The sequence below is a fragment of the Lucilia sericata genome, unplaced genomic scaffold (assembly GCF_015586225.1).
Source record: "Lucilia sericata isolate MDLA Ls3-8-SP2 unplaced genomic scaffold, ASM1558622v1 Contig000171F_arrow, whole genome shotgun sequence".
NCBI lineage: Eukaryota > Metazoa > Arthropoda > Insecta > Diptera > Calliphoridae > Lucilia > Lucilia sericata.
The window spans coordinates 382447-394133 of NW_023994200.1; the positions used below are offsets into that span (position 1 = coordinate 382447).

Here is an 11687-nt window from a genome sequence, read left to right on the forward strand (position 1 = left end):
ATTTACCCAAATTGCTATAAACACATTTGTCTTTTCTTAATTAAATATTTTTCAAAACATTTTAACGATTGAAAATTAAAGAGATTTATATAAATGAGAAAAATAAACTTAAAATACAAATTATGCATAACGCTCTATAAAACTAAAACCTAATGAATATTTTTTCCTATTCTTATCGTACAGTAGTCATAAAAAGGCTCAGAATCATTATTTGTTTTGAAAACGATTTCCATAATTATAGCTCATATCGAATCGTAAATATATAGCAACTTAAATTTGAAACTTTTTTTTAACAAACACTACAGTTTTATTGCATTTAAAAACTATTTATTTATAAAATAAAAATTTTCAAAAAACGGTTTGTTTTGTTTTTTCCCTTTTAATCACCTTAAATATTTGGTATCTTTATTTGAAATCTTTATTATAGTACTTGTATAATTTAATTATACTCTTAAAGATGGATATAAACTTTTTCATTTCGTATGAAAACAAAAAATTGGAGTTTATATGTTAACGCCACCCAATATTTAGTTTTTGTTTTGTAATGAAACTTGCCGCCGACACGAAACTACTACATTTTTTTTCCTCACCGCGCTTTATCTTAAGAGTAGAGTACAACAAAGCAACAATTAACGATTTAATGAGTTTTTGAAAGTTTAAAAATGAATTTATCTATTAGTTTTGAGGAAAAACGAAAAGAAATTAAAAAAATCACTCAAATTCATTAAGTTTTGAGAATCAATTTTAAATATATACACACGTGGAAATTTGTTACACATATGACATTAAAGAAATTCAATATACATATGTAAGTGTTTGATTTATAACGATTTCAAAGATTTTTAACATAAATTTATGGCATTATTTAAACAATTTTACATACAATAAAAAAAAGGTTTCTAATTCCAAATTCTACTGACTGATTCATCATCACACAGCCTAAGCGGTTAGAACTAAAGAGCTGGGTAAAAAACGGGAAAATTCGGTAACCTCATATCTCCTAAACTAGAAGAGATACTAAAACAGTTTAAAGCTTATAGTCGTTCATTTAAAAAATTATTGGGCAGGTGTCTGGTACTTTTTTTTCAAATTCGGCCCCTTTAGGGAATAAACGGTTAAAAACTGTATTTTGGTACTTTTTTTTGCACTCCATGTATCTTTTAAACCAGTGAACATACAAAAAATATTTTTGACTCCTTCATAACTTAACGAATAAATAAAAATTTAGTTCTTTTTGGATATACGGACATATAAAGGCAGAAAATTGTACCTATTTTTGGTTCTTTTTTCATACAACATTATTTTTGGTTTATTAACTTATAATATGAATACATAATAACGGGCTCCCACTGCGATGTTGCAACTATTTGGAATTTCATTTTTATTTCGTTAATGGGGAGGAAAAAAGTACCAAAAGGGGAAAAAAGGAAAACTTGATGAAAATTTTACATTTAGAAACACTATATACGCTAATGGGGTGTTATTTGGAACCCCGGTACGAAGTGATATTTTTTTGGTACTTTTTCATTCTCCAACTGGTATTTTTTGAGTTTTCTATGATATTGAAATCGAAACATGAAATTAATAATAAAGGGACTTTTTGGAAACATGAAAATGATCATGTAGAGCCCGTATTATTTGAGAACCTATAAAATGAGACTTTTTGTCACTTTTCCGTTTTGTATAATATTAAACCTAGAAACGTGAAATAAGGTATATAGAGTCCGGTTTAAATGAGAAGCTATAAAGGGGATTTTTTGGTACTTTTCCGTTCTTCAAAAGGTACTTTTTAAATTTTCAATAATATTGAATATAGAAACATGAAATTAAATATTTATGGCCCGGATTAAGCGAGAACCCATAAAAGGGGACTTTTTATTATCTTTCTGTTCTTTAAAAGGTACTTTTTGAAATTTCTATAATATTGAATCTAGAAACATGTAATTAGGTATGTAGATGCCGAATTAATTGACAACCCATAAAAGGGGACTTTTTGGTACTTTTTCGTACCAAAAAGAGGTACGTTTTAAAATTTTTATAATATTGAACCTAGAAATTATGAATGAAATTATGTGCGTAGAGCCCGGAGTAAGCGCGAACATATAAAATGACAATTTTGGTACCTTTTCGTTCTTCAAAAGATACTTTTTGTGTTTTTTATAATATTGATCCTAGAAACATGAAATCTCTAAAAGGGGTCATTTATTTTATTTCATTACGATCAGGGTAGCGAAGCGCACTGGGTATAACTAGTTATTATATAAATTTATTTTAAGAATTTAAGAAAATTTGTTATTTTACTTTCTTCCCGAAGAAAATTATATATATTTTCCAAATTTCTAAGAAAAAATTTTGTTGACAAATGTATTTTATGAATTTAACTGGATCCTTCTTCGGATATTCAGAAACAAATCATCGAATGATTTTTTGCGCTTTTCTGTTAAATAACCATTACTAAAAATAGCGAAGGTCCAATTTGAATTAAATGTGTTGCATACACTCACGAAACAAATATTAAATATCGATTCAGAAACTTCGGGTGTTTTTGTAGTAGAATTTTAATCGTTTTGCACTTCTTTGAATAAGTTAATTTCTAAAGAATTTTATTTCCCATTCCGAATTTATTATTTACTTCGGTGATTCACGAACGAATTGTCGAATATTTTTTTATAGAATTTTTATCGTCTGCACTTTTTCGCGAATAAATTATTTTCGAACGAATTTAACTTTTAATTTGAAAAACATTTTTGTTTCATACATACATACTCGTAAAGTAAAATATTTTGTCTAGGAATCTCTTAAAAATATTAGAATCAAATCAAGTTCCCTACAACCACACTACCAATCGGCGTAAGCTTGAGATCAAAACATTTATGCCAAATGTTGTTTCCACAAAAAATAATTGTCAAACATGACTTAGACAAATTTTCTTTTCTCCTAAACAATATAAATTAATATATTTTTTATCTGCATTTCTCCTTTTTGGCAAATGTAGAAAGAAAAAATAAAACACTTTACACTCTTTCTTAATACACCTGATCTTATACGCCTACCATATCTGATCATCTATCTATCTACACAATAGTTTATTTGCAGGCGGCAATCGAACAAAGAAATTTAAAAAACTGCAAGTCAAAATCCAACAGTTACAATCGGTTTAATTTGACAGTTCAAAGTGAAAAAGAGGCAAAAGAAGAAAAATAAATATAAAACGACACAAGGCAAAATATAAATATACTGAACTAAACAAAAACGCAACATGTGTCTGACAAAATTGATAGATCGATAGTGTTAAAATATACAGACAACAGAAAGAAAAAATATACACAGAAGAAATTATTTATAAAAAAAAATAACAATTGTTAAGTGAATTAATATTTTTTGTTTGAAATTTGAGAAAATGTTAGCAAAAAATATGTATGAATATGTTTCTATGCATGTAGACAATGGACAAAAAAAAAGTAATATTGGAATACTAGTAGTAGAATGATAGATAAAAGTTACCAAACAGAAAAAACTATCATCCACCAAATGGTCATTTAGAGAGTTGTCGTCATTCTCTGAACAAGTGTTTTAATACTTTTTATACTACTTCCATCTTGCATTGTCAATGCATGAATGTGAATGAATGAAATGGTTATGGACAAGTAAGTGTATACATGTGTAGTGGCTGGCTGGCAGTAGTATATTTAAAGTTTTTTCTCTGTTTTTTCCGGCGGTGAAGTTCTAAAAGTGCCAATGATGTGCACTTAATGACGACACCAAATAAGAAGACAAAAAATAAAATACTATTGTATTCCACAATTCAAAAAAAAAACTGAAAAAAATTGACGCCATCATTGGTGTAAGCGATTAAATGTTTTAAAAAGTGTAGAGTTTTGTCTGAAAACTAACCGTTTTCGACAATTTAATGCTGCATTAAGTGTAGCACCATTAAAATGTATAGATACATAGATCAATGAAAGATACATGGTTGAATAGTCGTTACCGCGTGTTACACGCCCTCAAGTACAAATAAGTAGTTTTTGTTTTATTTTCTTCCCATTTGGTTAATTCCAAACATATGTACTGTTTTTAACCGCATTTATGAGTAACGCCGTGGAAGTAGCAACAGTAGTTTATTTAAACAGTAGTCTTTACAAAGGCGGTTTATTATATATGCTCCCGTATTAACTTTCGGAAGATCCTTTTTGTTTTGTTTATCTTCCTGAAAAATATCAATTATTTTCGACAAATTGTAGGTATAAAAACAAATTGGTTTTCTTAGCTGCTAGTGATGAGAATTGACATTTAAGTGGTAATATTTCCGGCGTTTTTCCTCAAGTATTAAAGGTATACACTTGGGATTGGTAATTAAAAGCAAGAGTGTTAGTTGTAATAAAATTTGTTAATAATTAATCACAAAACAATACATATTATTCAATGTACTGAACTAGAACTGAACCAGAACTGAACTAGAACTGAACTAGAACTGAACTAGAACTGAACTAGAACTGAACTAGAACTGAACTAGAACTGAACTAGAACTGAACTAGAACTGAACTAGAACTGAACTAGAACTGAACTAGAACTGAACTAGAACTGAACTAGAACTGAACTAGAACTGAACTAGAACTAAACTAGAACTGAACTAGAACTGAACTAGAACTGAACTAGAACTGAACTAGAACTGAACTAGAACTGAACTAGAACTGAACTAGAACTGAACTAGAACTGAACTAGAACTGAACTAGAACTGAACTAGAACTGAACTAGAACTGAACTAGAACTGAACTAGAACTGAACTAGAACTGAACTAGAACTGAACTAGAACTGAACTAGAACTGAACTAGAACTGAACTAGAACTGAACTAGAACTGAACTAGAACTGAACTAGAACTGAACTAGAACTGAACTAGAACTGAACTAGAACTGAACTAGAACTGAACTAGAACTGAACTAGAACTGAACTAGAACTGAACTAGAACTGAACTAGAACTGAACTAGAACTGAACTAGAACTGAACTAGAACTGAACTAGAACTGAACTAGAACTGAACTAGAACTGAACTAGAACTGAACTAGAACTGAACTAGAACTGAACTAGAACTGAACTAGAACTGAACTAGAACTGAACTAGAACTGAACTAGAACTGAACTAGAACTGAACTAGAACTGAACTAGAACTGAACTAGAACTGAACTAGAACTGAACTAGAACTGAACTAGAACTGAACTAGAACTGAACTAGAACTGAACTAGAACTGAACTAGAACTGAACTAGAACTGAACTAGAACTGAACTAGAACTGAACTAGAACTGAACTAGAACTGAACTAGAACTGAACTAGAACTGAACTAGAACTGAACTAGAACTGAACTAGAACTGAACTAGAACTGAACTAGAACTGAACTAGAAACTGAACTAGAACTGGACTAGAACTGACCTAGAACTGAACTAGACTGAACTAGAACTGAACTAGAACTGAACTAGTACTGACTAGAACTGGACTAGAACTGAACTAGAACTGACTAGAAACTGAACGAGAACTGAACTAGAACTGAAACTAGATCTGAACTAGAAACTGAACTAGAACTGAAACTAGATACTGAACTCGACTGAACTAGAACTGAACTAGCAACTGAACTCGAACTAGAACTGAACTAGAACTAAACTGAACTACTAGAACTGAACTAAGAAACTGAACTAGAACTGAACTGACTAGAACTAGAACTGACTACTGAACTAGTAACTGAACTAGAACTGAACTAGAACTGGACTAGAACTGACTAGAAACTGACTAGAACTAAAACTAGAATTGAACTAGAACTGATCTAGTGAATTAACTAGAACTGAAGAATTATTCCGTTTATTTCCGTTTATAGATAAATTTTTAAGTTATAAACGAATATTTAAAAAATATACCTTATCTAACAATTCTTTATTAAATGTCACGGAATAAACTTGTTTTTGACAACCATCCCCATTTTTATTTTTTTTTTTTTCGAATAGGTACACCTCCATATACATGAGTGACAGTTGGCTCATTAATTTGATCTTGTTGTCATTCATGTCACCGAAAATGTACGTTAGAATAACTGATCCATTAAATTGTCCTTTTCTTGTGTTAGACAACAACTATTTGAAAATAGTTGTGACATATTGATATGCATTTACTAGCTCACCAACTTACACAAATTCTCAACTAATGTTTGAGGCAAATAAAATGTGTTTTGGCCTAGTTAACCTTTTGTCTAATTAACACTATGATATATGATGTGAAAGCATTAACGGAAGTCATTTTATAGTAAAAAAACAAGAAAAAAACTTGGCTAGAAAATAACAATCAAAATGGTTAATATGTAGTCGAATGCTATATGCACAAAGTTACAGTGGCGATTATAATAATGAAGTATATTAAAATATTACTAACATTCTAATTAAAGAGGGGGATACCGATTTTTTACTATACATCTGACTTTTCACTGAAAACCAATATACCCCCTGATTTTGAAAAAAATATTTTCTGTAAAAGATTTGTTTTAAGAAAAAACTAAAATTTATGTTCAAACTGTTTTTTCCGACACTATAGATACTACACAAATATCTATCTATCTATATTTGTTATAGTTTTTATCAGCTCTCTACACTATATTGAAGTAGACTCTTCATTTTTAACTTCCGTTTTGCTGTAGGGCTTTTATGTCAGCCATCTATTCATCTATCAGTTTGAGTTTGTGTAAGAGTATACATCCGACAATACATTGAGTGTAAAACTTCAAATACATATTAAAACAAATGATGATGAGAAACTGCGTAAAATTCTCACAGTATAATTATAAATCCATTAATGTTGGCTGAACAAAAATAAAAATATAAAACAAATACAAAATAAAAGCCACAAAATTATTATTAAGTCTGGACACAAACTTAAGAATACATGAGCATTTGTCTAATTTGCGGACATCTGCAAAAGCAATACATGTTGAATTTCTTACGTTTTCAGTTTTATGAAGGGAAGAAGCAACTGATGGCCATAATAAAAATTAAACATGTTTCGAATTGCAATTCATGGATGCAGTTTTAAAAGAAAACAAACCCAAAAATAACTTAAAAAGAACATAAAACATTAACAATATCAAATTCCTTAAGCTGTTTTGTCTGTCCAACCGACAGACTGGGTTTTTAAGAAAAAACACTCTTACTTTAAGTCGTATACATATTTTGAAAGATGAATTTAAAATCCAATAAAAAATATTATAATTTCACTTGATGTGACCGCTTTTGGTATTCAGATTTGAACATGTGTGTCTTGTGTATTTTTGGTCAATTGAAGTGCGTTAAGTACTTGATTTGAGAAGATTATGTCAACATGGTTTTTTGCTCTGTTTAATGTTGCTTATTTCAATTTTTTTTATATTAGTTCAGCCAGCCCGAGCTCTGAAATGTATCGTATCGTATTTCATTAAGGGTGTGTCCATAGTGTCAGTAACACCAATTGTGGCATACATAAATATGTTGCATAAACATAAGATTTCACCAAGAAGCAATAACAACCAACAGCACTAAAAGAGGAGAGTGTATATGATGTTAAAAAAAAAACAATTTTATACAAAGAATGAAAATTAAATCAAATTGACATGAACACGGATATTGAGCGGATGTTTACACACAAAATTGAGGACACGCGTTGAAAGATGAAGATTGAAATAAATAAGATTTTCTTGGAGTATCTGTATTTATGTATGTATGTGTACTTTTACTTCGAAATTCAGACTTAGTTTAGAAGTGAGAAAAACTTTAAAGATTTACATTAATAGCATTGTAGCTGTTGTAGATATTAAGGAGAATGTCAGTCATCACTTACCCTGTTTTGAGTTTGTCATTTTGTTGCGGCTTGAAATCTGTAATGTAATAAAAAAACAACAAATTGTTTAAATGTAATTTTTGTTTATTATAAATATAAACATAAGATTTAAAAAAAAATGTGATAAAATTTTAATAGACTCTTTTAAGGTCTAAAGTGAGATTTATGTTAAACAATTTGACAGGATGTATTAATTTATAAATTTTCATCTTTCATTTTAAAAAATTCATCAAAATTTACAATAAATAAACAAATATATCAATTGAAAATATTAGACTCTATTTTTGTATCCAGAAGTTAAGGATTTTTTTGAAGGAATAAAGACCAATGTTAAACTGCATTAGTTCAAATAAATTGAAATATTCAAGGCCTTTGAGATTTTAAATAACCATAAACATATTTCAAAAATGTTCTGTAAAAAATTTTCAAAGATTTTCTATTTAAAAAGAGAAAAGAGAAGAGAATTTTTCGAAATTTTTCTATAAAAAGGCAATTTTTTCGACAATTTTCTATAAAAAGAGAATTATTGAAAATTTTCTATAAAGAGAATTTTTCGAATATTTTCCATAAAAAGATAATTTTTCGAAAATATTTCTATAAAAAAATAATTTTTCGAAAATATTTCTAGAAAAAGATAATTTTTCGAAAATATTTCTATAAAAAGAGAATTTTTCGAAAATATTTCTATAAAAAGAGAATTTTTCGAAAATATTTCTATAAAAATAGAATTTTTCGAAAATATTTCTAGAAAAAGATAATTTTTCGAAAATATTTCTAGAAAAAGAGAATTTTTCGAAAATATTTCTAGAAAAAGATAATTTTTCGAAAATATTTCTAGAAAAAGATGATTTTTCGAAAATATTTCTAGAAAAAGAGAATTTTTCGAAAATATTTCTATAAAAAGAGAAAAAATATATATAGATTTATATATATAAATATATATATTATAGAAAATATTTCTATAAAAAAATAATTTTTCGAAAATATTTCTAGAAAAAGATAAATTTTGGAAATATTTCTAGAAAAAGAGAATTTTTCGAAAATATTTCTATAAAAAGATAATTTTTCGAAAATATTTCTATAAAAATAAAATTTTCCGAACATTTTTTATTAAAATAAAATTTTCCAAAAAATTTTATATAATCATAATTTTTTGAAAATAATTCTATAAAAAGAGAATTTTTCAAAAAATTTTTATAAAAAGACATTTTTTGAAAATTTTCTTAAAAAAAAATTTTTATAAAAAGACATTTTTTAAAAATTTTCTATAAAAGGAATTTTTTAAAAATTTTCTTATAAAGAGATTTTTTAAAATTTTCTCTGTAAAGAGAATTTTTAAAAAGTTTCCAGAAAAAAGTAAAAAATTGTCTATAAAAAGATTAAGACTTAATTTTTTTCAATCGAATTAACCAACTTAAAGTGTTTTCTGGTGACCGCTTCGAACTTATTGTACAATATTTTTCAGCTTTTTCCTATTTAAAGCTATTCCTGTTAATTTCTTTATTTGTTTTAGTAATTTTCCTCTCTAATCTAATACCGGTAGTACCTACACGATTTACAAAATTGAGAATAAAAACACTTAAGTATAACACTTAGGTATAATTCGATAATTGCCATCCAATCCATAGAACATAACCTAATCGTTCCCAAAACAAGGAGATCTCAGCAACATACCTAACAATCAAAAGTTTTTTTCTCCGGGGAAGCCAAAAAAGCAAAATTTTTATAACAACCTAATCTTATTTAAGATTTAAAAGAATCAAAATTTCAAAAATTTTTGAAAGTTTTACTCCGCCTTCGATACAAAGAACTCAATGTTAAATTCAAAAATTATAAAACCTTGTTTTTTCAAGTGAATGTAAATATATATTGTTGATGCAAAAATATTCCATCTTAAAATAATTTTTATAAAAATAAAAAATATTCTTGAGAAAATAAACATGTTTTAAATGAATAGCCTCTATTAATAAAATCTAGTTTTAGAGTTCTACCATATCAATTCAACATGCAAAATTATAGATTTCAACAAATTTCTTATCCCAGCAAAAAATAAATCCGTCAAATATAATAAAAATAACTAAATTTCTTTAAGTTTAGCGGTGAGCTTTTCTTAAATGATTAAATAAAATTAGTAAAAAATGATTCACCGTTTCCAATATGCTTTTAAATAATGCATTCGGTGAAAGCAGCTATCGGCAAAGATATTTCTCGTAAACGATCATGCTCTCTTGTTTTCCAGCGTATATGAGAGTTCACTCGCTTTTTTAATCTCTACTATCAGCTTTAAAAAATACTTCCGGATATTAGTACTATTTGTAGAATTTTTTGTTGGGATAGCTCGAAGGACTCTACTTAGCTAAAACCAAAACAAAAAAAAACTCTATTAACCAAAAACCACTTAATTAAAAATGATGTATACATATGCATTTTTTTATTTTTCACTCTCAAAAAATATTCAATTTGTTGTGTCCATAAGAACTACCTCTTCTTATGCATTAAAAACTATAAACTAAAAAACTTTAATTTCGTGAATGTGATAAAACAGTTAAAAGGAAATAACACGGAATGACTAAAAAACAGTATTAAAAATATAAATCAGACTCTATTTTGCTTACATTTCATGGCTAAAATTGAGACAGCACAGTGATAAGACCATAAAGCATTTTGAGTAAAACTCTATCAAAGTTACTTGAAATTTAAATGCGCGCCTTGACAGCTTTATATCGCATATGGCACGCAAAACAAACCAGCCAAGACGACACAGCAACAAACCGAATGCTAAATAAACTCGTACTAAAAAAAAATTACACTAAAAGCGAGAAAAGAATGAAACTAAAAAAAAAATACTTAAAAATCCTGCAAATGCAAAAGAACCAAATGAAAGAAAGAATAAAATTACAAAGATGCTGCGCATTTAACTTAAGCTTATCGTAAGTAAAATGCATGACTTTGATTACTGGGTTCGCACAATTTACATAGCAGACATTTTGGAGGAGAATCAAAGTCTTATCGCGGCATTTCACAGGCCACGGATGACATAGCGCCAAATAGCTTAGAGGGAAAAATTGCTTAAACAAATAAAGAAATTAACAGCAAAAGCTTTAAATAGGAAAAAGCTGAAAAATCTTTGTACAAAAAGTTCTAAGCGATTACAAGAAAATACTTTATGTTGATTGTTTCGATTGACAACAGGACGCTTTTGAAAAATTCTCTTCACAGAAAGAAAAAATTTTCGACTTTTTTTTCGGAAAATTTTCAAATATTCTTTTTTCTAAAAATTCAAGTTTTTGTAAAAATTTTTTTAATTCTATTTTTATAAAAAATTTTCGAAAAATTTTCTAAATTTTTGAAAAAATCTTTTTTAAAAAATTTTCAAAAAATTCTCTTTTTATAGAAAATTTTGGAAAAATTCTTTTTTTATAGAAAATTTTGGAAAAATTCTCGTTTTATAGAACATTTTGGAAAAATTCTCTTTTTATAGAAAATTTTGGAAAAATTCTCTATTTATACAAAATTTTCAAAATACTCTCTTTTAATAGACAATTTTTGAAAAATTCTCTTTTTATAGAAAATTTTTGAAAAATTCTATTTTTATAGAAAATTTTTAAAAATTCTCTTTTTATAGAAAATTTTTGAAAAATTCTATTTTTATAGAAAATTTTCAAAAATTCTCTTTTTATAGAAATTTGTTGAAAAATTCTCTTTTTATAGAAAATTTTTGAAAAATTCTCTTTCTATAGAAAATTTTTGAAAAATTCTCTTTCTATAGAAAATTTTTGAAAAATTCTCTTTCTATAGAAAATTTTTGAAAAATTCTCTTTCTATAGAAAATTTTTGAAAAAT

The 11687-nt window shown here is 27.3% G+C and overlaps 1 protein-coding gene across 1 annotated transcript in view; it reads right to left on the reverse strand.

Annotated features, from left to right (window-relative positions):
- LOC119601501 overlaps positions 1 to 7883 on the reverse strand; it is an 81997-nt gene extending 74114 nt beyond the window's left edge. The window contains exon 1 of the mRNA XM_037952461.1: positions 7845 to 7883. The gene's annotated coding sequence lies outside the window, so the exon portion shown is untranslated. The remainder of the gene's footprint in view (positions 1 to 7844) is intronic.
- Positions 7884 to 11687: the final 3804 nt, after the last annotated feature.